This window comes from Crinia signifera, chromosome 5 (assembly GCF_055691185.1).
Source record: "Crinia signifera chromosome 5, ASM5569118v1, whole genome shotgun sequence".
Taxonomy (NCBI): domain Eukaryota; kingdom Metazoa; phylum Chordata; class Amphibia; order Anura; family Myobatrachidae; genus Crinia; species Crinia signifera.
The window spans coordinates 269,819,317-269,846,192 of NC_139221.1; the positions used below are offsets into that span (position 1 = coordinate 269,819,317).

Below are 26,876 nucleotides of genomic sequence, written 5' to 3' on the forward strand. Positions count from 1 at the left end.
AGTACCGTATATACTTGAGTATAAGTCGACCCGAATATAACCCGAGGCACCTAATTTTACAACAAAAAAAACTGGGAAAACTTATTGACTCAGGTGGGACCCTCACTCGAGTATAAGCCGAGGGGGGCTTTTTCAGCATAAAAAATGTTCCGAAAAAGTAGGCTTATACTCAAGTATATATGGTATGTGATATTAGTGTATAGAAAAGACATAACTTTTATTAATTTATGCTAAAACATTTTGACAAACTGACACACGAAATTTAAACATGTAAGGGATGGGTGCATTAATTCAGATCAGATCAAGTCTAGTCAAATAAAACAAGACTGGTGGTGATGCTTTCTGTGCATCCATAATACAAAGAGACAATTAACCTTTATAATATAATAACAATGGCCACATTGTCTGGCCTAAAAAAAAAGTTGGGGTTCAGTATTGGTTTCTCTGATGGCTATTAGGACACTAGTGCGCTTAGTGAAATATAAATTTGAATGTAATCCGGTCACACCAAGGTAATAAATAAACAATAAATGAATCAAGTAACCCTGAATGTTACAAATTTAGGTATATTTGCATGGACATACAGTGTGGAGATCAGCACTTCCCTGGTAGTCAGGTAAATGCAGCGGTAACCAGTGAGAGAGCGTGGGTAAGGGTAGAAAGTGTTTGTCACGATGTAAGGGCAGGTTGGAAACCCCACAGTTGTAAAGAATACAGTTGTAAAGAATACAGCTGCTGCTGCTGCCTATTAGGATTGTCCTGATCACCTGAAAGTCCGTGAGCGGGCTGTATTTGCAATCTGTATGTAAGGAGTTAAATGCACAGTAAATAGAGCATCTGCTGTCTCCTACAGGAGGATAGGGTGCCCGGTCAGTGCAGGGTATGTCTGTGTCCCTCAATGGGAGATGAGTGCCTCCAACCACTAGTGTCCTAATAGACATCAGAGAAACCAATACTGAACCCCAACTTTTTTGAGGCCAAACAATGTGGCCATTGTTGGTATTATATTATAAAGGTTAATTGTCTCTCTGTATTCTGAACGCACAGAAAGCATCACCACCAGTCTTGGATTTTACTGGACTTGATCTGAATTGAAGCACCCATCCATTACATGTTTAAGTTTCGTTTTAGCATAAAATAATAAAAGTTATGTCTTAATTCTATACACTAATATCACATACTAGTTTTTTTACTCAGGCGTGCCCCCCAAACAAAGGAGAGTACTTTTTCTTCCTTACCATAGCCTGGGTAACAACATCTTGTCAACCATCTGCTCCCAAACACTGGAAAATGGGCAGAAACTAATGTTCAAATAAACTTGTTAAATCAAATGGATTTATCCAATTTGCCTAAATGACCATTGTCTGTTTTCCAGTGTTTGGGATTAAATATTCGATTCTCATATGCTCCCATACATTACCAGATCTTTGTTTACACCAGACAGATTGGACAGATACATCTGTAGGTGTGTAGCCATCTTTAGACAGCAGCAGTGTATTACCACAAAAGCACCACAACCTGTTCCCTCAACTCCCCCAGTTTAAGAGTTTGGTTAACAGACCATCACAACATATGGCAGTTACAGAGCAGCCTATTGCCAAGAAGGAAGAATATGAACCTCTTTGCCTGGATTAGTCTGTCTCCCAGTGTATTTACAGACAAGTAGGTCAATCGTCATATAACTTACCATGAGACCAACGGTTGCTTTGAAGAAGAATGTGACTCATGAATAAATACTCCCATTGTAAAACATATAATAACAGTTTGATTCATAATAAAATATAGTCTGGGTATCCTCATTTCTTCCTGCATTTTAGTAAATACAGTAAATTTTATGTGATTTTGATGCAATGATTTCATAGCTTTCAGTTCTATGCCGACACCTGGCTTTGGGACTACCTAATCCGAATGCATGGTTTCCATGGAAACTTTAAAAAGTAATCTTGTAGTAACGCCTTTATTCTCAGCAGTCAGCAAAGAGCAAAAACATATGCTACACCATAATCTAAGCTTCTGTGTGATTTACTACTACTGGTTGTAATCCGGAGAAATCTTTTAAGCAAGCTTAATGCGCCTGTATCTTGGCACTTATTATGAACAAGATATCAGAGACACCTAAGAATTCATAGCAATTACATGTTTTACTTAATGTTTCAACATCTCCATTGCACAGATGTCTAATAGCACAGACAGCTCAGTCATCACAAAATAAATGTACTACAAAGATCTCCACATCCCTTCCTATTATTACTACATACCCATTCTAGGTTTAGGCAATAATCATCCAGTTACACTTAACTTAAGTTTTCCATAATGCAAACTAGTGCTTATACGGAAAAGATGAAGAGGATGTTTCATCATTGTGATAAACATTTAACATGTCTAATCCGCTGCTTAATCCCGCCATATGTAACCTCCTTGCTGTATTTCCGACCTAGTGTTCAGTCCCAAGACCATATGCGAACAATTGAAGCTGCTCATACATCAGAGATGGATTGGGGGCAATTTGTCAATTTTGTGATGATTGCCCTTAACCAGGAGTGCTCAAACTATTTTGCTCTGGGACCCCATCAGACAATAAAAATTATTACAGGACAGGACCACAGCAAGTTACTACTGAATGGCCGCCACATGTGTGGTCAGTGAAGTGACTGCTATTGTGACAGGGAGGCAGTGGGTAATGGGGGATAGAACGGGGTGACAGAGGGATGGAAGAGGTAAGCTGTGGGTGTTTACTTAATGAGTTATACCCTGTCCCCCCATCACAGACACATTTGCCTGATGGTCAGCAATATAGAGTCGGGACCCCATGCTGAGGTGGTTGGGACCCACTTTGGGGTCAGGACCCACAGTTTGAGAACCGCTGCCCTAAACCACTGCTTATGTATGGGCTTCCACAATTGACTATTACAATAAAACAAAAGTGATTACAATTGCAGATTGACCAACGTGGTCAATCTGCAATGGATTGGACTTGTATTTGCTTATGTGGGTGTGGTATGCATCTCTGACTGTAGTCCGACAGAGGGGGCGAGCCCATCAGAGCCCCTTGCAGGCTTATCACCCAGAGGGTTCGGTGCACTCGCCACCTGTTCTATTCAGGGCTTGGTGCACTCACCACCCGTCTATGGGGGACATGGACCCCCATGAGGGAAAATAGCCCCTGACCGTCAGAATCCCAACTGTCGAAGCATCAGACTCCCTCTAATGTATGGTCTTAACAATAACGTAATTCTTTCACTGCTGACAATCACTGCTATACAGATTACATTTAGGTGGTGCATGGACATTTTCAGATTTGAAGACCAAAAAAAAAAAAAATCTGCAAATCACTGGTAAGTACTGAAGTATATTGGCACAAATTGTAAGATTGGGAAATTGTGAAATCATGTAAAAAAACTCCTAAACCTTCAAAATCAGAGACCGTAGATAACATCTGTCAAAATGAAAATGAAAGAAGAGAAAAGTAACAGTCTGATAAACAGAGGTAAAAGTGAACCTATTGATTTATTTGTAACAGCAGTCTGCAGATAAAGCATCTTATCACAGCTTTTACTGTATTCTACACTATACACAGCACTTTCCACTAATCAGCTGTTGGTTTATAACAATGTAATAAAAGGGAGACATTGAGTGGCACAAAACACTACAATTTCAGCAGGAAGGTAAAAGTATCAGTCACCATTAATGCTGCTTTCAGACCGCATAACTGGCTTTGACCCTGTATTTGGAAACGTTTCCAAAAACGGGTCTGCCAGATAAAACCCCTTTCACACCGCAGCACTTAAACGGTATATTACCGTTTAAGTGCCGATTTTTTGACACTGGCAGACCCGTTTTTGGAAACTTTCCAAATACAGGGTCAAAGCCAGTGCAGCCCTCCCCTCCGTGCAGCTCCCCCCCCCCTCGCGTGTCGACCCCCCCCCCGCGCGTGTCGACGCCCCCCCGCGCGTGTCGACGCCCCCCCGCGCATGTCGACGCCCCCCGCGCATGTCGACGCCCCCCCCACCCCACCCCGCGTGTCGGCGCCCCCCCCCCGTGTCGACTTACCCCGTGCCGGTACCTCCGTTGTGGACTGCAGCTCAGTATGCTCGGAAAGCACTTATGAAAAAAGTGTCTTCCAGAAAATGGCTGCCCCATAGGAAACCCTGTTTAAAAAAACTGTCTTCCGTATGGGGGGCAGCCATTTTCTGAAAGACACTTTTTTCATATGCTTTCCGAGCATACTGAGCTGCAGTGCCGGGAACCACAACGGAGATACCGGCACGGGGTAAGTCGACACGGGGGGGGGGGGGCGCCGACACGGGGGGGGGGGGGCGCCGACACGCGCGGGGGGGCGTCGACACTCATTAGCGCTCATTAAGTATTCACTGTGCTGAATTTAGGACCCAGCTCATTGGCTGGGTCCTAAATACCGTTTCTGAGCCGATTTTTGCGCTAAAATACCGGTTCAGAAACGGGTAGGACCCTGCATTTTAACCGGTTAGAAAAAACGGCATTTTCTAACCGGTTAAGTGGGACTGGACCTTTCAGACCGCACACATTACCGTTTTAAAACGGTAAAAAAACGGCAATTTACCGTTTTAAAAGTGCGGTCTGAAAGGGGCATAAACCCTTCAGTGCCGCTCCAGCTACACTGTGTTTGAGCAATAGAAATGCCAATGCAAAAGTATAAGGTTAGGACATCAAATGATTAACATGAGTTTTTCACTTTTTTTGGGCCAATGTGTAAAATTCTGTATGTGGACCCCACATTCGTGTACCGCTGCGCTCCGCACACTTTTCCATTCCCAATCGGCATCCACTTGGCAAAGTATGAAATAGTTTATAAAAAAAGAAAAAGAAACTTATGTCGACCATTGCAATGTCAACCTTTTTCTTGTGTGGACCTGGTCAATGTTGATCATATAGTGTTGACATAGAAAGTGCCAACCTATGAACAAGAGGGAGGTTATGCAGCATGTTTCAAAATTCAAAGAAGACTGTAAGCTTGCGAGCAGGGCCCTCCTACCTCTATTTCAGTTTGTTTCTACCCAGTTATCACTGTTTCCAATTGTAAAGCTCAACGGAATATGCTGTGCTATATAAGAAACTGTAAATAAATAAATAAGGAAGGCCCAGCAGCTGCCATCCCAAACGGTCTCACCGGCAGTGGGTGTGGCTCCCTGGTTTGAATTTTGAATGGGCTACAGCCCGTCTTCTGGAGCCACCACTGGTGTATAGTAATTGAACATACTAAGAAGCACCAAGTCAATTGCACTACACACTAAGCACTCGTTTTATAAATAAATGATAATTGCAAAGACTATCTTTCGGTGATCATTGGTAAAGGACATACAGTGGTATGAAAAGGTCTGCTAGTTAATTATATAGCTAGGATATAGTTAATCAATTATGTCTATCTTCTGCTTTGCTTATAGCAGACCGAGAGATGAGTGCACATAAGCACATGTATATAGGGTTTTGGGGGCCTGATTAAAAAGGTTCCAGGTGCCCTAGGCTAATACCTATAGCTCCCCTCAGCTGCCTCATGCAAGGTGCGCATCTTGGCATCATCTGTCGCAAAAATGGCAGCAAAAGTCTAATCTGGTCTTTCTATTCTGGAGGCGTGCGAATGGTTTGCACCTTGTGGAGAACCCTCTGTATTTGCTCTCGAGAAGCCTTATTTTTAATGGCAGACTTCTATAAGGATATACCTACCTCCTGGGGACTATTCTTCCCTTGGCTGGTTGTTGTAAAGACATTTTTACCATGGAAAGGATCTTGTGTTCATCCACTATGGTTTTATTCCATGGAAGTCCAGCCCTTTCTGTGTTGCTGAGCCTAACAGTGCGTTCTTTTTTTCCTCAGAATCCACCAAACTGTTAATTTGGCCACTCCTAGAATTCCAGACATCACCCTGATGTCAGACAAATCAGCTTTCAGACAAATGTCCAATTATTTTTGGTCACTTGAAAGAGAGGGGTCTATATATTAAAACTAAACTCTTAATAGGTGGCTATACACTGCAATTTTGTCAGATTTCACCAGAATCTGACAGACCGGGCCGAGAAATTGAGTGAAAAGCGGCTAAATCGAGTATGACATTAGGGTTACCACCTTTCCCCTTTAATTCCGGACACATTAATTACACAGGTTCTGTGGCTGGCTGACTTCAAGACTCCATTTCACCTGGTTTTAAACTTCCACAGAACCTGTGTAAATAATGTGTCCGGAATTAAAGGGGAAAGGTGGTAACCCTATATGACATCCTCGTCAATCCAATGCGCAGTCCTATGCGCATCAGATCCAGAGATTGAACATGCTGCACATTCTATCTGCACCTGTTACATCTGCCCCCCTGCAGTGCACATGGTTTTGTCCATCTGAGAAGGAATTTACCTCTTAGAGTGAACTAGAATAAAGGAGCCCATACACGGTCCTTTGTGTATGGCTCCGTTCTGTACTATGCGATGCGCGCTCCCGCGCATCACATAGTACGGTACAAAAAGTATGTGCTGCACATACTTTTTGTACTAGGTACACATCGGATCGGATCGCAGTGCATGCACACTGCATGCACTAGGGATCCAATGTGTGCTAATTAAGTACCAAACGGATCCGTTAAACGGACCGTGTATGGGCTGCATAAGACCCATAGTGGGTGCTTTTTAGAACCTACGATCTATCATATCCAATTTCCATTGAACTATCCAGCAGCTCCCCAGGAGTCCTCTTCTGTGCAATAAATCGCTAGGATATAGTTAATCAAGTGGCGACTTGGATGAAAGCACTACCGGGGAAGCTCTAGGGTAGTGGTTCATGTTTTCCCGGTCACCCTGCAGATGCACAGGTGCACTCATTCACTGACACATTTGAGAAGATCCACAGGTGGAGCTAATTACTTCACTTGCGATTCTGTGTGGAGACCTGGAAAACGTGAACTGCTGGAGGGGTCCTGAAGACAGAGGTTAAGAACCACTGCTCTAAGGAAATCAGGTCCGACTTGTGCCTCAGACAAGTCGGACTAGTGTGGGGGGGGGGTCCTATTCTTCAATGTGGATTTGAATACCCTCAAACACAGTGGATAACCTGCACTTTAAAACCATACTAATTATAGAAGTTAACTATATTTAGTCAAACAGCTTAAATACCAAAATATTGTAACTGTAACTACTGATATGCAAAGATTCCTTGCAAAGCCCAAGGTGCACTAGCCCTGACATGGTCTCTAGTAATATGTAAGGAGGTGGAACAAGATCATTAAATAAGTATTTGCCTATTTTTCCAGTTGCCGAGAGACATGACACCATTCCTGGCACAGTTTCGCTCCAGAACCAGGCTCATTTGTAGACGTTGCTCTTTATTTGCAGACAATAAATCTAGATGTGCACCAGTCAAATGAATCACCATAATTTACGATGCATGATTAACAATACATTTCACAGATGTGTCAGCATAACCTGTAAGCAATTGTGCACCGCCACATTCATTACCTGACTGTCCCTATGGCTCTGCAGCTGTTGTGAAACTACACATACCAGTATGCCTTGCTACAGTTTAAGCATTTCTTATAAGCAAAACTGTGGTAGGGCATGTTGGGACTTTTGGTTTCCAAAGTTTGAGAGCCACAGGTTGATCAGGTCTTTTTTTAATTGAGTTTTATTTATTCCATCAATACACGTAAACAAAAAAAATAATTACATATAAAAAATAGTTACAATTTCTTTTAATACATAAATACAGTTCCCTCCCCCCGATTCCCACCCACCCCTTCGGACCACCCCCCTCCCCACACTCCCCCCTTACCACAAACAAACCTACACTAGGCCTATACCACTTGCCGACATAATCCCGCTTTTGTTGATTATTTATACTCTTGCATAGTTTATTATCTGCAACTCCCTTCAACCACATCATAGCTCCTTTATTCTACCTTGGTATTCCCCCTTCTGTTTTTATCTAGCATGTGTTTTTTGGTTCCGGGTTCTACCCATTAAGCCAACCATTTGCTCACGACTATGGACCCCCTTTTAATTTAGCTTATACCTATATAATAACGTAGATATTGGAAATACGGCATCCTACCTACTAATAGCGCATCAATTTTTCCCCCTATTCCAATCTTAACTCTGTATTATTATTTTTTTATTCAATATTTTCATTTTAAACCCTTCCGGATCCACCTTTTGTGTCTATCTTCTATAATATTTCCTTCACGCTATGTGATCAATACACAATTTATTCTTTTTCCTTAGTATATCAACTAACTAACTCCTTTTTTATTTCATTAATTTTTGTGACACGACATACGGTGATATATATTGTGAATTGATATCTCTTTACTCACGTCCCACATACAATTAATATACATATATTCTTGTGTTTATGTGCTTTTTATTTAACTTTATCTTTTATTTTGTGCTTATCCCTGTGTACTTTCCTGCTCGGCCTACATAGTAATCTATTGTGTCCCAAATTGCTTGTGCCATACTTCAATCTTTAACTCACATCTCTTCCTCATTGCCCATCTTTCCAAACCTCTACTTTATAAAACCTTGATTTTTTCCAATGTCCCCAAGCCTTCCAAAATTTTGGACCTGCTCCCCTTATGGCACATACATATTGCTCATGTTCGCAAGTCTATTAACCAGGCTCAACCAATCCATGATTTTTGGGCCCGAGGAGGCCATCCATTGCCTTACAATTATTACTTTAGCAATAGCTGACAAGTTCATCACCAATTGCCTCCATTCACGTGCCGGGTTACTCTCCTCCCATACCCCCATTACCAGATTTAACTCCATAAGGGACCCCCGGGGGACTCCCACCATTTCCATTTTAACAATTATCTCATCCCAGAATTCTTTAATTACATTACACTCCCACAAGAGATGCCAAAAAGTCCCTGACTCTGCCCTGCATTTCAGGCAGCTATCAGATTGAACTCCAGCGATTTTTCTCAATTTAACTGGGGTTATATAACTCCTGTGCAGAATATTAAATTGTACTTGCTGGATTCGGATTGATGTTGTAGCCTTACCCAGAAATGACAATGCCTCCCCCCAATCATACTCAACCAGCCGCGGAATATCAGTCGACCATTTTTCTTTTAGGACCGACAACTCTTCACTTTGAAAATATGAGTTCAGATACCTATACACCCTAGACAATCTCTTCCCACTGCTCAATTGCTTTATGACTCTCTTACATGGCGATTCAACAATATTGCCCGGTATCCCACTACCTTACAGCAACAACGCACTTCTAACTTGGAGGAATCTAAAGAACATGTGTCTGGGCAGATCATACTCCATCAGTAGTTCGCTAAACGATCTGATGTTTCCCTCATAATAAAATTGTCCGACCGTGATTACCCCATATTTCCCCCATGCCACCCCTCCCTGCTGCTCTTTTATTTCTCTCAGGGCATCCAGGGAGAATATTGAGGTATCGGGGACATGAGACATGACACTATTCCTGGCACAGTTTCGCTCCAGAACCAGGCTCATTTGTAGACGTTGCTCTTTATTTGCAGACAATAAATCTAGATGTGCACCAGTCAAATGAATCACCATAATTTACGATGCATGATTAACAATACATTTCGCAGATGTGTCAGCATAACCTGTAAGCAATTGTGCACCGCCACATTCATTACCTGACTGTCCCTATGGCTCTGCAGCTGTTGTGAAACTACACATACCAGTATGCCTTGCTACAGTTTAAGCATTTCTTATAAGCAAAACTGTGGTAGGGCATGTTGGGACTTTTAGTTTCCAAAGTTTGAGAGCCACAGGTTGATCAGGCCTTTAACTGTTCTACTTAATTCTGTAAACAAGAGGCGCCGGGTTCTCTGTGCTGAGCGAGCAGCCAAAGCACAGAACGGTTAGCACACATGCGATGTACGCTATGCTTATAGGCAAAACCCTGCAATCTAAGCAGATACAGTGCATGCATGTCTATCTGCAGGTGATGGGGACGCAGGGGACTGAATATCACCATTGCTATAGGGTGTACACACTGAGCAATCCATGCTTCATTAAGCACTCTACTCAGATTGCTTAGAAATAACACTTAAATCGCCATGTGTGTATGTACTATTAGGCTTCGTGTACTTTGCTTTGAGTAGAAGTCTGAAACACAAAGCTGAAAACGGTGTTGCCACTTCAGCAGCTAAGTTGTGAGTGACAGGCTGGAAGACTTTCCTCCACGAGTGCACGGTGTAGGAGTAGACACTTACAAGTGGGCACAATGTCATGGCATCCCTTGATTTCTCTATTAAAACTGACCAGGACAAAGACGCAAGAGAAGCTTAACTTCTGTATCTAGCGGCATGAAAAAGCCAAAACCGTTAATTGGAACTGTTAGAATATCAGGCTAACACAGAACTCTATGTAGTTTATTCATGAGGACATTTATTGGATAATCAAGTATGAATACTATTTTCTTCTAGGTACACAACCACAGATATGATTCAGTACTGGATAGAAGACAATGGGGTATATTCTATGCCATTTAGGCAAGCTATGGCCAGTGCCAATAGCTCACGGTCAGTATTCAACTGACCCTCTTTCACTCACCGTTTCCACCTCGCTGTTTCTTTTCAGCGAGGTGGAAACGGCGAGTGAGGATGTCAAAACGGCGGGGCTCACCGCATTTCAGTCGAACCTTACCATTCTGGGGATTCATCAGCGTCAGAGGACTGGAACATTGCATGCGACGAGCGGCTGGATAGGGGGTTAGATGGAGAGGATGGATTGTTTCCGCCTATCCTTGCTGAAAGCAAGCCATCCTCGCCGCACAAACTCCCTCGCCGGCAGCATTAAATACTGCCCATTGGGTTTCAAATTCAACCACATAAAGAACATTACTGCCTCTCCGCATCGTGGAATGAATGGCCAATCTACAACAGCCCAGATCACTCAACACTAACCAGAGCACATACTGTGTTTTCAGAGTCTCGGTTTCTGAAGATTAATGATGGCTATAAATATTTCTGCTATTTAATCGCACTAGAATGATGACTGATGGATTATGTTCAACGTTTTCCTTATGTGTTGCATATACTTTTTGTCTTTCATAAGCAAATTAAGGCATTTTAACTCCTGATCTGCCAGACACCATATTGCGCTACAGTGGGAAAAGTATTGCAATTTTCCAGAAGCAATTCTATTTGTAGTAATACATGTCTGCAACTATAGGACGTCTTCTACATGCAATAGCTTGGTCACTTTCATCCCCAACAAAAAAATATGAAGAACACTTAAAAATAAGAATAAATAAATAAAAAAAAAATGCCACAGATGGACATTGGCCCTTATTCACATCTGATCGCAGTACAAATTTGTTCTCATAATGGTGAAAACCATGTGCACTGCAGGGGGGGGGGCAGATGTTACATGTGCAGAGAGAGTTAAGTTTGGGTGGGGTGTGTTGAAACTGAAATCTAAATTGCAGTGTAAAAATAATGCAGCCAGTATTTACCCTGCACAAAAACAAAATAACTCACACAAATCTAACTCTCTCTATACATGTTACATCTGCCCCACCTGCAGTGCACATGGTTTTGCCTATTTGGAGAACACACTTGTACTGCAATTAGATCTGAATAAGGGCCTTTGTCTGTTTATAACAGCACAGAGAAGGAACAAGCAGGGTAATGCAGCAGGTATAAAATAGGTCTGAGACAAAACGAGCAGGGCAAAGCAGCAGGTATATCGGTTTGAGACGGAGAAAGCAGGGCAATGCAGCAGATATTTATCAGTATGTTTACAGCAGTGTAGAGAGAGCAAGCACAGTATTGCAGCAGGTATATCAGCCTGGAGACAGCGTGAGCAGGGTAACGCAGCAGGTATATCATCCTGGAGACAGAGTGAGCAGGGTAACGCAACAGATAGAATATTGGTCTGAGAGACACAATGAGCAGAGCAAACCCACCAACAGGTACCACCGGTATATCGGTAATGTAGCATGTATAATAGAAGACAATTGAGAAGGATTCAACAACAACAAAAGTTATGCTTTCATATTCTGCTGCTTTGGACAGTGCCCTACAGTATGTCATAAAATGCATTTGAAAAATATTTAGCAGTCACACATGAAACAGTACAAAGATAACAGTCATGGGAAGAAACAGTGTAATATTATGAGCAGCATGTTTGGCCAAAATCATCTTCAGATTTTGGCATATATTCAGCATTTCAGTATTAAGATTCTATTTCATTTATATATGTTGGGTCCCTTTAAAGAGAATGCTTTTGGAGGCATTATGCAGAACGCAATGTTCCACTGATTAAGAGTGCAGACAGCGAGATCAGTAGGTCACATGGCGTGTGCTTGCTTATACAGTTATACACCAGCCTCAGAGCAAGTCTAGCATCCAAGGACACACTCGGACTTTGGTCTCAGACTTCCAGGAATCGTGCAGTGTTTTGAACCAGAGTTTACCAAGGTAGTGAAAGTAATCTTGAATATAGTTGGGCATATTTACAGATAAAGTATATTTGCTATTTTCTAACACATAGAACTCAGATTTATAGCTTATACCTGTGGTTCCCCCCAAACTGTGACCAACTGCATTTACACAGGCACACTAATAGTGTACAACTACAACCAGCCGCTGACTAACAGCTGGGATGACTGGGTTGTGCATGCACTTTGCATTGGACTGTGGTTAACAAGGGTCTGTGTACATAGTCAGCAGTAAATCCATAGCATGCATTACCCCTCCACTGCTAGAACAGTTTGTATTATACTGTACGTGGCTTTCAATGTGTTGTGTACACATTTTCATAGTTAAATTAGTTGCAAATATATTAGACTAAAAAAATAGACTGATACAAAAAGGTACACCCTATTATTAATTGGATTTAATAAAAAAAATATTTTGCCCTTTTAGGGATACTTGAATTGTTAACCACTGCAGCGTAGGATCGGAAAGAACAGCTTATATGGTCGGGATGATCACGAAAAGCACCTCCATTCCCTGCAATCTAACCGGTATAGAAAACACTAACCACTTCAAGCTGGCTGAGCCTTCAGAACCATTGCACAAGATTACATTATTTAAAAGCACTTTAAAGTCCCAGGAAGGTTTCATTGGGAAACTTAAAATAATGCAAACCATGTTTGTTGGGGTTAGCGGTTATTTTTTTTTTTTTTAAATCAATACAGTCAATGGCATTTCGGATAGTCAGATGATGGCAAGAATGGGTGCTTTTGCATACCATTATATATATATATATATATATATATATATATATATATATATATATATATATATATATATATATATATATATATATATATATATATATATATATATATATATTATACACACACACACACACACACACACTGTATATAGAAATAAAAATACATACATGCATACATACACCAAATTGACAGTATTCTCTCTCTTCTCAATAGTAAGGTTCTGTTAATGGTAGAATGATATATATATATATATAGATCTAGATATAGATATATATAGATATAGATATATATATATAGATATATATATATATATATATATATATATAGCAATAGTGGGTTGGCGCCCCTAATGTTGATCACTCCAATTAGATCAACCAAGCCTTAGTCAATATAAATCTAGCACATAGGAAAGAAGTCCATTCAATCTTTAAATATTTATTAAAAAGTATTTTCTTTCCACACAGTGGTAATAGTTATTCCAGATCTTTGTACATGTCATTGATACATCTCTGGTACATGGAAACAGCAGAAGAAAGTAACCCAACGCGTTTCGCCCCTTTAGCGGGACTTCATCAGGGGTTAACTGTAAAGTTATACAAAAATAATTTATTCAAATAGTCATTGTTAAAAATTAAAATATGGACAGTTTTCATCATAACAGGCTAGTATACGATGTCTTAGGCAGCATACATCTTAATACTTATAGACATGATATACAGAAAAATCTATATAAAAAAGCTTCTCTTCACCTGTTCACTCCTTCCGCTTTTTTATATAGATTTTTCTGTATATCATGTCTATAAGTATTAAGATGTATGCTGCCTAAGACATCGTATACTAGCCTGTTATGATGAAAACTGTCCATATTTTAATTTTTAACAATGACTATTTGAATAAATTATGTATAACTTTACAGTTAACCCCTGATGAAGTCCCGCTAAAGGGGCGAAACGCGTTAGGTTACTTTCTTCTGCTGTTTCCATGTACCAGAGATGTATCAATGACATGTACAAAGATCTGGAATAACTATTACCACTGTGTGGAAAGAAAAGACTTTTTAATAAATATTTAAAGATTGAATGGACTTTTTTCCTATGTGCTAGATTTATATTGACTAAGGCTTGGTTGATCTAATTGGAGTGATCAACATTAGGGGCGCCAACCCACTATTGCTCTCCATATTTTCCCCCCTATCCCCCATCCAACAGGGGATTCAGTGAGTAGGGCAGCCCCGTATAACTTGACCATAAATTCTGTGGCGCGACACAAGGGTCTGTTCACTATATCTGAAGTCCCAGATGACGAAACGCGTTGGGGTGTGGCTTTTCTGACGTGCTGTGTCCGAGTCCCTTCATCTTGATCGTGGAGATGCTGCTGTGGTCTCATCCGGTTGATACGTCTGTGTTGCCGCCTGTACCCCGTGAGCTGTCCCGCGTTGTTAAGTTCTAAACTGTATGTGAGCTTTATCTCTTTAGTAAAAGATTTGATCTATAACCTGCTCATTGTGCGCTCCTTCTCTCTGTTTCTACATGTTATCGGTGGGGGTTGGGCATACCCCATTTGGAGTTGAGCAGCACCAGATCAATCCCAGATATTCTGGATGAAAAGGGATGGACTTTTAATTATGCTAAGGATTTTTGCGCATCAATTTATTATTGTATATATATATATATATATATATATATATATATATATATATATATATATATATATATATATATATATATATATATATATATATATATATATATATATATATATATATGAAATGGCGTGCACACACTCTGTTTCATCCGCCGGGGTGCCCGCTTCAGTATAGGGATATAGGGATATGTAGTCATGAGCAAGCTGCACACACCGGACTTGTCTCAATGAAATAATTTCAGCCAACCATATAGGTTATCAGTATATATATATATATATATATATATATATATACACGTATATATATTAAAAAATAGATCAACACTAAAATATAAATACACTTGGGTCCTTGATATAGGGAAGGGTATAGCCAACTTGTGGTATTGCAGCAGCTGTGGAACTACATATTCCAGTATTCCCTGCCACTGATTTGTAGTTTGAGTATACTGAAACATGGCAAGGCACACTAGGATGTATAACTCCACCGCAGCTGTAGCACCACACATTACCCAACAGTGTGATAGGGATAATAAACGGAATTATTTTATCCAAATTGCTTTTAAAAAATGGAGGGTCATTAATCCACATACCACAAATTACATTTCAAGGGCCGGGAATATATGCTGCCATGGTGGAGTAGAGGAAAGCATATTACCAGGTAATAATCTGTTACAAGTCCAGAAGGGAAGCTAAATGATAAGACTTCTGACCTCTTGCTCATCATTCTTATCTGTCGGACAAGTTTTTCTCTCCTTGTTGCGGTTAATGCCACTCTCATGCTGCAAGTATTTATCACCACTCCTAGATACTGTATCTCGTGTTGGTTGCAGATGACTTGTTTACATTTATCAGCCACCGTGTCTTGTTAAATATTAAAACACTTTTTCTGTTCCTTTACAACATTTCTTGATCCTGCCACAATCAATACGTCGTCCAGGTAAGGTCATAACTTTATGCCTTTTTGTCTTAACTTTGCTATAATTACTATCAACACCTTTGAGAATGTTCTCAGCGAGGTTGCTAGACCGAAGGGAAGCGCTGTGAATTGATAACTCACACCTTGAAGTCGAAACCTTAAAAACTTCTGATGACTGAAGATATGTAGGTACGCATCCCTCAAGTCTATGGATGTCATAATCTCCTTCCTTTATATCTGGAATGATAGATTTTATTGACTCCATCCGAAATGTTCGGACCTGTACAAACTTGTTTAAGCGACGGAGGTCTAGAATGGTACGAAACCCTCCTGACGCCTTCTTCACCACAAGAAAAAAAACGGGAATACCATCCCCGCCTTTCTTGTTCCTTTGGCACTCTTCTGACCACGTCTTGCTTTAACATCGCCTGTAGGCTTGAGAAAAGAGCTTGCCTTTCTTCTTTGTCCCTGGGAACTAGGGATTCTATAAAAAGGTTTCCTGGATATCTCGTAAACGCGATCTTGAAACCGGATCTTATTATTTCTAGAACCCAAATCGTATGTGGTGGATTCTTGCCAGGCTGGGTAAAATTGTAGAAGCCTGGCACCCACTGTCTGTGTGCTGACATCATTGCTGATCCTTTCGGAAAGGAAATCTCCCTTCTCTTTGGGCACGAAAATTTGCCCTTGATGTCCAGGATCCTCTTCTATAAGCCCTACCAGGTCTATAGGAGCTAGCATCTCTGTACTCCTGATGTTGAAACTTATTGAATTTATTGGGCACAATCTTTTTCCCAGTTTTATCCTGAGGCAGCCATACTGATTTTCCCCCAGATATCCTGGTGATTATCTTTTTGGTAAACAACTGGATGATTTAATCGCCTTGGAAAGGCAAGGATAGTAATTTATTTTTTGATTGAAACCATGGGCAGCGGATGCGCAACCATAAGGCACGTCGAATGGCTGCCGTAGTGGCTCCTGTTCTAGCCACTAAACGGACTGCATTCATAGATGCCTCACACACAAATTTCACCGCAAGTTGAATGTCTTGTATTGTCTTAAGCAATCCCGACCGTTTGATACCATCCAGAACATCTGCTTCTAGCTGTTGGCACCATCTTCTCATGACGCGAGAAGTGACTGCCATGGCTGCTGCTGGCTTCAAAGATGCTCCAGCGGTCATATGTTGTTCCATTCTTCGTTCCATTGGGTCTTTGAATATGTTGACATCCTCTAATGGCAATGTAGTCTTTTTAGACAATCGCGCTATGGCTGTGTCAATCCTTGGTGCCTCCTCCCAAGTCAGCACCTGCTCTTTATCGAAGGGATACATTTTCCCCACTCTACCTGGTATGGCCACCCTTCTATCCGGATGTTTCCATTCCTCTATAATAACCTCTTTAAGGGTCTGAGACAAGGGAAAGTTTTACTCTTCTTTTTCTTGTCTTTGAACATTTCTTGTAAATTAAGGTCCTCTTGTGGATCCTCAATATTAAGGGCTTTAGGAATTAACCCCAGTAAATTGTTTATCATATCCGGATTGAAGTCCTCAGACTCATCCTGAGATATATCCCCATCATCTAGGTCAGGGGTGTCAAACTCAAATTCATCGGGGGCCGCATCAGCAGTTTGGTCAGCCTCAAAGGGCCGGTTGTATCTGTAGGACTATGTGTCCACTCTTTATTATCATAATAGTGTCCTTCATACAAGTATGTCCCAAACAATACCACTGTAACTCAGCAGTAGCATTTCCCTCCTGCTATTGCTGTGAACTGCAGTGCATTAGGGCACACGCTGCCTGCACAGGGGGGCAGCACTCAGTCTTAGGGCATATGTCCGGCTTATTATCATGGGACACAGCAATTAATGATGGGCTGCAATGTGCCAGTGCACACACACACACACACATAGGCAGAGAGTTTGACACTTACCCGCTCTGATGCGTCCACTCCAGTCTGAGCTGCTCCACCACAAGGACACAGCTGCGCTCTCACACAGGCGCATTTCCCCCTCCCTCCTGTGAGTAGCACTCCTCGCACTATCTATCCAGGAGTGGGGGGCAGTGTGCTCCCGGTCACTGTGCAGTGCACACTCAGCAGTAAGTGACCTGGAGCGCACAGCAGCAGCAGCACCACCATTCACCACGACGGACCTGCTCTTTCCTCTCTCTGGCTCCTATACAGCAGGTGGGAGCGGAGGAGGGGTTGACGACCGGCGGCAGTGCGCTAGAGGGCAGACGTTCTCTGGCTTGTAGGCTGCCGCGCATGCGCTGAAGAGGTGGCTTTCTTGTTTAAAAAAATAAATAAAAAAATCGAGAATAAAAGGTGAAGGCTGGCGGCGGCTGCGCGGGCAACAGGAAGAGGTCTGGCGGGCCGGATTTGGCCCGCGGGCCTTGTGTTTGACACCCCTGATCTAGGTCCTGGCCTAGTACTTGGGCACTGCTTAAGTCTTCCACAGAATCGTCACCCAGGACCACGTGCTTTCTTTTAGCACCCTTTTTTCCCCAAATCCTGTATAGTGACAAAGGTATCTGCCAATGCAGTTTTTAGCATATCCACCAAATTGGCCATCTGTGCCAGAGGTATCTGCTGCGGGGTCTTACATGCCTCACATAGGTTGCCCACATGTTTTTCTGGAAGTACTTTATCACATAAGGTACATTTAATTATATGCGCCCTTTTGTGTTTAGCTTTAATTTCCTTATCCTTGCTGGTCTCCGACCAGCACCAAGAAAAATCCAGACTGTTTACTACCATGCACCTACACCACTTTAAGTGATACCACCACCTAAACCGAGCATGGCTTACCCTGACTTTTTCACTGTCTGACGACTTTCTTCCTCCATTATAACCAGTGGAACGCCTAATAAATTAGCATGATCAATATGAGCCTGGCTTTTACCGTCTCATTTCATTTGAACAACTCATGAATTACCATTTACCTCCTAATCCACAATTTGATACCGCACTCGTAGAAGATACACATATAACCTTTTCACAAAATTGGCATAATCCTCCGGGACCTGCACATATACACAACACCAGTTTGTAATAACTCCTTTACAGGTCATGGCTGCCATGGGGGAAATAGAGGGAAAAAAAATATATCCAACAAGACTTCTGTCCAGCAGATCCCAGTGACACCACTGAACACTATAGTTTACAGAATAACGTTGGCCCGGAGTTCATATGGAAACACTGCTGATATTGCTCTGAGCATATCTACTAGTGTGTATGGGGCTTATAAGTGCAAGTGGTACTTCGCAACACAGTGATGGCTATAATATTATATAAATATAATCATGTGCACCTAGAAACGTGCAGAGGCAACGTCCATGACTGCTCTCTACACATGCATTCACTTTGTGACTGATGGAATACATTACATACATCCCACTTTCCATAATGTATGGTCCCCTTAGCATAATTTCCACTCCTCCTTGGAATTGCCGGTTATTTTTGGTGTTATTGCTGATTGTTTTAGTTGTTTTGCTTTTACTACACTCATACTTTAAATTTTTTCATATCTTGTATACATCTCTCTGAAAAAACGCATTTTGTTTATTTTCACTGTCTGTACAATACTTTGCACGTTTTTCTTTGTGTTAAATTGTTTTTTCTGTATAAGTAAAATAAAAACTATTGTTTAAAAAATAAAATAGTTTGTGTCCCTTCGCTTTCTTTTTGCTATAAGCAACAAGGCACATAGAACACGGGCACTAGATGAAACCTCAATTAGAACATAATGAAATCGGGTGCAAAAATTTAGAGCATGAACCTGGTGTAACGAATTCAAAGAGTGATCACACCCTAAACGTGCAGGTATACCATGTATGTATGTACACACACACTCTGATAGGTTCTCACTTCTGTATTCACTTTAATCTTAGCTCTTACTGATGATCTAGCTCGACTAAACAACTAATAATATAGTTTTGAACGATGACAAATACGATTATTAGAAGTTACAAGATGTGTAAGGTATTCCAGATAAAACTCCAGACATTCCCCAGCAAAAGGATTTTGTAAGATGGCATCATATATAATAGTCTATTATTACAAGAATACAGCCCAAAGGGGTGTATGCATGCAATGTGCCACCGCTATTTCCGACATGGGAAATAGCGGCGGCTCCCTATTCAATGCCGTCATTAAATGACAGCATTGATGGGGGATCACAGTAGAACGGGCACGACTTCAGAATCTGTCGGGCCCGTTCTGCCGATAACGGCCGTGGATTGTAGTGATCCAGGCCGCAGATTGAAAATCCATGGCCGTTTTCGTGGCCACGCCCCTATTGGCAGGCAGGACATTGAATCCAGTCTGTCGTTATGCGGTCGATCTGACCGCAAACGGGCCAGGATCACAGCTGTCAGAGGGGATCGACAATCGTGATCCCAGATTGCATACCCCCAAAGTGTTTGGATGAGTTTGGTGCACAGGTGACATGTTAACACTTACTCTTATTTTAATGTGTGTTCTCCTAGCCTTGCCCCCCCCCCCTACACCAGAGATCAATGAGAAGTGAAGTAGAAGAATGTTCATTTTCCTTAATACATAAGGCAACAATGCAGATTCACAAATAAAAAGTTGAATTTAAAATTATAAATATATGTAACTGTACAAACCGCATGTGCAAAGGCTATTTATATTTTATAATCCCAACCACAGCATACAAACTGATTGCTCAGTTAATGTGAGCAACAAATGGTTAATACAGTACAGTCTATTATCAGTTACTTTGTATGGCTAGGGTTGGTTGCTTCCTAGGAGACTGTTAAACAAAACACACTGGAAACTGTATGTCTTAGTGAAGACACTAATCGCATGATTTATTGGTAGCCTAGAACCGGTACTATGACAGCCTTACCCACATACACTCCTACAGCTCCCTTCATACACACTAAATGCTGCTCAGGTTATTCAGCTTACATATTATAGTAGATTATAGTGTGTTACATTGTTACCGATGTCCATTTAAGGATAACCGCCTGGCATTTATCATAAAACACGTGTCAAGCAGTGCAAAGTGTGGAGAAGCTTCTAGCATTCTATTGAATGTCCAGGATATTACCTGAGAACTTATTCGTTACTGTGAGCACCTTCTCCGCTCCTTGATTTTGTCTCAGAATGCCTAGGAACCGGAACAGGATGAGGTGCAGTATGTGGATTAGTGAGATTACAAATCATTTGTAAACTATCACCCTGTTTTCTCAGATGGAGGCCTTTCATTTTACAGGCTGAAATGATTTAAGTATGAGAACATAAAGTGACCTTACCAGAACTCCCAATAAGAGATCCGGTATTTCGCAAATTAGAGTAGAGTAAAAAAGTTACAGTTAACAAAACTGTAGTCATGGGTTTGAGTCTCACTATGGCCCCAGCTATGAGGACTTCCGGTGGATTAACTCCCACAATCTAAAAATATACTAGTAGGATAATTGGCATCACAGTAAAAATAAAGCCGTAATGTGTTCGTGTACACGTCTTGAGTAAAATAGATGGGCCAAGTGGTTCTTATCTGCCTCAAATTCTGCATTTCTAGGAGACAGAGAAACATTGGTCAGAGTTACCTAAATATCAAAACCTAGAACAACTTCACAGGTATAGGATGATGTAAAGTAATGTCATTATTGGGAATATATATTTTTTCCCTATTTGAAAGACTTTGTTTACTTTGATAAAAAAATTAAATTAAACCAAAACCAGATGTTCTCATGAAGAAGCGATGTGCGGAATGCAGGGAAAGCAGCTGTGTTGCAACATGTAGTTTATAAAATTCCAGATGTAATACACTGAACCACTTAAAGGTCATTTAAAATGTAGAACCATAGCTTTCATATGGGCGATGCGTAAAGAAACTCAAAATGAAACAGTTATTAATCTGTATCAAATATTCTAGAACTAGATTTTATCCAACCAAAAGGGTAATAGACTTATTCTAATCTGCAGGGAATAAAAGGGGTTCCATTTTTCCCACTGTAAAGTAAATCTATGGGGTAATGTTCTTGTGCATTCCACCCATTTAGTCACTGTACTGTTAGTGCCATTTATAGCAGTGTGGGATGTAGAGTACTTATGAGCCAGTTTAGTAATTGGTAGAAATGAGCAAATGTTAAAAAACTTGGAGCAGCTGTAAAGTTACCTCATTCCACATTTAGGACATAGTTATCAAAGCATGGGGAGTGGGGGTAAGGGGGAGAGAGGGGGAGAGAGGGGGAGAGGGAGAGAGTAAAACATTAGCCACTCTGCTTCAAAGACTCATTTTACAGTATGGGCCAGATTCTCTAAGCTTCAAAAGTGATAAAATGGAGAGTGATAAACAGCCAGCCAATCAGCTCCTACCTGCCATGTCACAGACTGTGTTTGAAAAATGTCAGACAGGAGCTGATTGGCTGGCTGTTTATAACTCTCCATTTTATCACTTTTGAAGCTTAGAGAATCTGGCCCTATGTGTTTGAAAAAATGACAAGAGGTGATTGATTAGTGTTTGATTCCCCTCATGCTTTGATAAATACCCAATTAGCCACAGACTTGACCCTAATTATACAGGAAAAAGTTGGCATTAGTTCTTTTAACCACAGCAAAGGAGGGGGAAAAAAATATCACATTTGCTCATTTCTATTTTGAGCCCATCATTTCACCAGGATGTTAACATATATACAATTGCCAACACAATACTCCACGACGCGCTTAACAATATCAAACAGAAGAACTTTCTTTTAACAATATATACTGTACTGAGGCTGCTATACCACAATGTTACCCGAGGGCCGGGTAACTTACATACAACATACACTTCCCAAATGTGGTTCAGCGCCCTTTACTCAATTGATAGTCCATACGTCATTTCTCCAAGATAACAATTTATTAAAATCTTCAAAGTTTGATTGACCGTCTGGCCGTACAACAGAATCCCAACGTGTTTCGTCCTAAGACTTCATCAGGGGATTGTATACAGTCCGAATATTAAATTTCTTATTGAAACGACTAGGAGATGTGATGTCGGTGAACAATTATTACACCAAAAAGAATATATGATATGTCTCCTGTCCTTCTCTTGTAAGCCCTAGGGCTTCCATGGCACTCTAAACTACGAGACAGCACTTGCAGGGGTGCAAAAGGTAAGCGGTCCAGCACCTAATCCAATAATTTATGGTCAATTTGACAGACAAAACCAGTGCAGGTGGCTGCCAATTATTAACTGTGGACAAATAGAAGCACAACCACATAACTGACCCAGAGGATGCTAGGAAAGAGCAATTACATTTCTTTTTCTGGCCCAAAATCATTGATATTAGGTGCCGTGATCAAAGAATATTGGGATCTGAATAGTGACTCAGGTAGCAAAGTTAGCACATCCCGTCCCAGCAACATTCATTTAGAAACCAAGACATTTGACAGCGGATCAGAACCACCTGGCCAAGCTGTAACAATTTTATACAATAACAGAGGAAAAGGATAGGGAGGGGGAACACCAAGAAGGAATTTAAACTGTGTTTGGTTCCAAACACCATGGATAAAACCGGTCCTGGGGATTAACTGGACAGCAGGAAACTAAGAAGATCACCTCTCCAAGCGCCAGGAAAGCCGATCGATGCGCTGGGGAGCAAGCCCAACACCAAGGTAAGCTGCTGGGCTGCCCCAGGCCTCCGTGCACCCCCCAGCCCCCGAGGTGAATGGATGCCGCACAGTCGGAGCTGTATCGTTATTACACGCAACAAGCAAGAGCCAGGGTTGCGCAGTAAAGGTCCCTCTCTCAGACACGTTGAACTAGACTTCTACATTTTCACTGCATTACAGAGGTCTCCCGAGTGCCGCTTCATTTTTTTTTTTTTTATAAAACCTTAGTTTCAATTCCTTTATTGCCCACTGGTCAGCAGGGCCTGGACATGCAGCCAGGAGTACTTAGGAGAAGGCATGTGCAGCAAATTTCTAAATGAAAATGGAGCCGGAGATGCTTTTGCCAGAGTCTTCCAAGCTCGACACGCATACGCTGCCCACCGGATCATGCTGACGAAAGGGCTGGCTTAGACTCCTTAGAAACCTGTGTGAATGCTCCTTCTGGCCAAGTGGGTTCCACTTAATGGGAATTGCTTGGCCACGATATGCGCTCTCAGCCTGAGCCGCATCCCAGCGCCACAGCAACTTGGAAGCTGCAGTTTGATGAGAAGAGAGCCGTGGGTTGGCTAACCCTGAGCTTTCAGAACAACCCACATTTGTGCACGCTCCATACAAGACATGCCCTCCGCAAATTTGCCAACTAGCACCCTCTGTCTGCCCACTAAAGACACATCACTATACCTGCCACAATTTAAGACACTCAAAACATTCATTACGCTGTGATGTGCATTGATACCGGGACATTATACAAACCTAAACATTAACAAAGTCAATTAACCCATACATACGGACAAGATTTTTCTACGTAAATTTCAACTTTTACTGCAGTATTTACAATTGTTAAAACATTCTTAAATATAATGGAGTCACCAGTCAAAGCACTAAGAACAGTGAAAGAAGCTTTCACGGTATTAATTATATTGTCCCTGATCTCAAATATAAAGTCACAGTAGATTGTGGTGCAATATATATTAAATTGTACTCATTATGGCCTGGTTTTTATATTGGCTACACCTGACCAAACTAATGGCAGCAATGTGAAAGGTCAAATGGGTGACTTAACGTATTTCAGCTCACCACCCCGCCTCAAACTGAGTACATCCATTTGAGTGTCAATAGTAAAAAAACACATGTCAAAGCTCCATCCCTAAAGCAGGGTCCAATTACCCACACTGCAAAGAGCACCATTTCAGTGCCACTGTGCATGTAGCATAACAAACCACCATATTCAATACATACACATAGCGCATTATAATCTATGACCTGCCTACGGAAAGTCAAGCAGAGAGCGCTATACAATTTTATGTTTCAGCTGATATTTATAAGCCAGTAGTTAACTGATCTACTGCCTTCGAGTAAATTGACATGGACATGACATTCCAATTTGTCAGATATCAGCTCACATTAATCATATTAGTCTGAAGAGATCGTAGGAGGCGCATCAATGATACAGTTACTGCTTACATGGCCAAGAAGGAAAAAAACAGCCATAATCAAAAGCTACGCAATAGTCAGAATGTTTCCCCCCAGGACATGCATGAAAATATATCACACTAGTAAGCCTGCTCAAAGAAAAATGCTTCGAAAGCTAACGAAAAAATACACTAGAAACAAAAACAAACACACACGCACATACAATAACCATCATTTTCTGGCTGCTGTGTAACATACATAGTTTAGCATACAAAAGGGTTAACTTTAAGACTTCTGCCTTTAATCTGCTTTTTAGTTGTGCAGATTGACGGTGTGTGAGGGCAGCCTCACACACCCACTCTAGACCCCCTCATTGGAAACATACAAAGACCTCTCATTCATACAGACCACATATCAGTTTCAGCTGAGGGATGGTGTTAGCAGAAGACCAAACACACTTTTTATATAAAAGCTGGTAGAAGCCAAAAAGCTCAAACAAAATACTAGAACAGAGAAAAGATGTGGTCTTTCATTCAGCCCCTGCTCTCAGCTGCAGCGGTTACATAAGCAGAAAGGGTTTCTGATGTCTCCAAGGGATCGTTTCCAATGTATGCTTATTTTATATAAACGCTGTAAGATAAACTTCCCAATACAAGGTTTTTGCATTAAATAGACCACATGTGTTTTGTTATTTGTAATATTGCATTATAAGGCTTTAAGTAATTAATTTTCTAACTTTTAGTTTTATACTGTAACTAAAAGGGTACAACCATGTCCCAGATATTTAACATTTACAGAACCAGTGCCAGGAACTACTGAGTAGATTGTGGCGTACAGTCACTGGTGTCCTGGAAGGAAAACTGGCAAAATAACAATTCATTGAATTAACTTCTCTATCACAAACAGTTGGGAAAGTACCTGGGCAGTGAAAGCCTGAGTATCGGGAGTGTACCTGGCAGTGACAGCCTGGGGTAAGGAAATGCCAGAATTGCCAAACAATAATGTACTGCATGAAAAGTATTAATATTGACAAATGTTATCATGCATTCCCTATAATTATATCAGCTCTAAAAAGAGCAGACTAAATCATGTGGAAGAGCTGCCGAAAGCAAGAAACGTGCTTACTGTGACCTTAACACTACAAATTCCAAGACACCTGGATCATTCCGTCGAAAGTGTCTAGGTCAGCCACTACTAGTCGACAGGCAAAAAGGTCAAGACGGTAAAAAGTCAACATGAGTTTTACAGATTTTTTGTGTCTATGTTGACATGGATCCGCAGTAAGTGTAAAGGTGGGCACACACACACGTATAAATTTATCTGTCCAATCTATCTGGTGGGAACAAAAACCCGGAAATGTATGGGAGCATATGACAAATCAAAAATTTCCACCCCAACGCAGGAAAACCGAAAAAAATATATACTTTGTTATATTAGAATAATTTAAACAATTTATCTGACTGATCACTGTTTTCAAGCACTTGGGAACAATTTTTTGATTGTCATTTGCTCCTATACATTTCCAGGTTTTTGTTCCCACCAGATAGATCGGACAGATAAATCTGTACGTATGTATGCACCTTTACGCTCGCCATACTAAGGGCTTTGTGGACGGAGATGTAAGAACAAGCTGGGTTTAAAAAAAAAAAAATAATCATGGAAAAAAAACTCATGTCGACCTAGATATTGTTAAACTAGCAACCAAAGCCACCCGGGAAGACTGACTTCCTGCACAATAAGGATGGCTACATCATAAATACAGCCCAAAACATTCCTAAACCCCATCAGTGGGAATGTGCCTTGGATTTTAGCATTTACACTGGCTGCTAGGCATAGACAAATAGGCTGATGTATCAAGCCAGAAGAAGAATGCATAAGTGTCCAGTGGAGAAAATTTGCCCATAGTAACATTGAACAAGAATATTCTATAAAGTGACCGGTAGAAGCTGATGGGTTGAGGTGAGCACGGCAGCTTCTACATTGGGCCACTTCCCCACTGCTTGATACACCAATCATTAAAAGTTGTGTGTAAAGTTCAAGCCACGATGCCACAGAAATGTGGAGAATTTATAAATCAGCATTAA

The 26,876-nt window shown here is 41.2% G+C and overlaps 1 protein-coding gene and 1 long non-coding RNA gene across 5 annotated transcripts in view; one reads left to right on the plus strand and one right to left on the minus strand.

Annotated features, from left to right (window-relative positions):
* LOC146081075 (uncharacterized) overlaps positions 1-13,192 on the plus strand; it is a 39,157-nt gene extending 25,965 nt beyond the window's left edge. Inside the window, exon 6 of one of the 2 annotated variants that reach the window (XR_014475057.1) lies at positions 10,436-13,192. This is a non-coding gene — a long non-coding RNA (uncharacterized LOC146081075). The remainder of the gene's footprint in view (positions 1-10,435) is intronic. The other variant, XR_014475056.1, reaches the window with a different exon arrangement.
* The window catches only part of DNAJB6 (DnaJ heat shock protein family (Hsp40) member B6), a 92,610-nt gene that overhangs the window by 13,763 nt on the left and 51,971 nt on the right, over positions 1-26,876 (minus strand). The window lies entirely within an intron of this gene.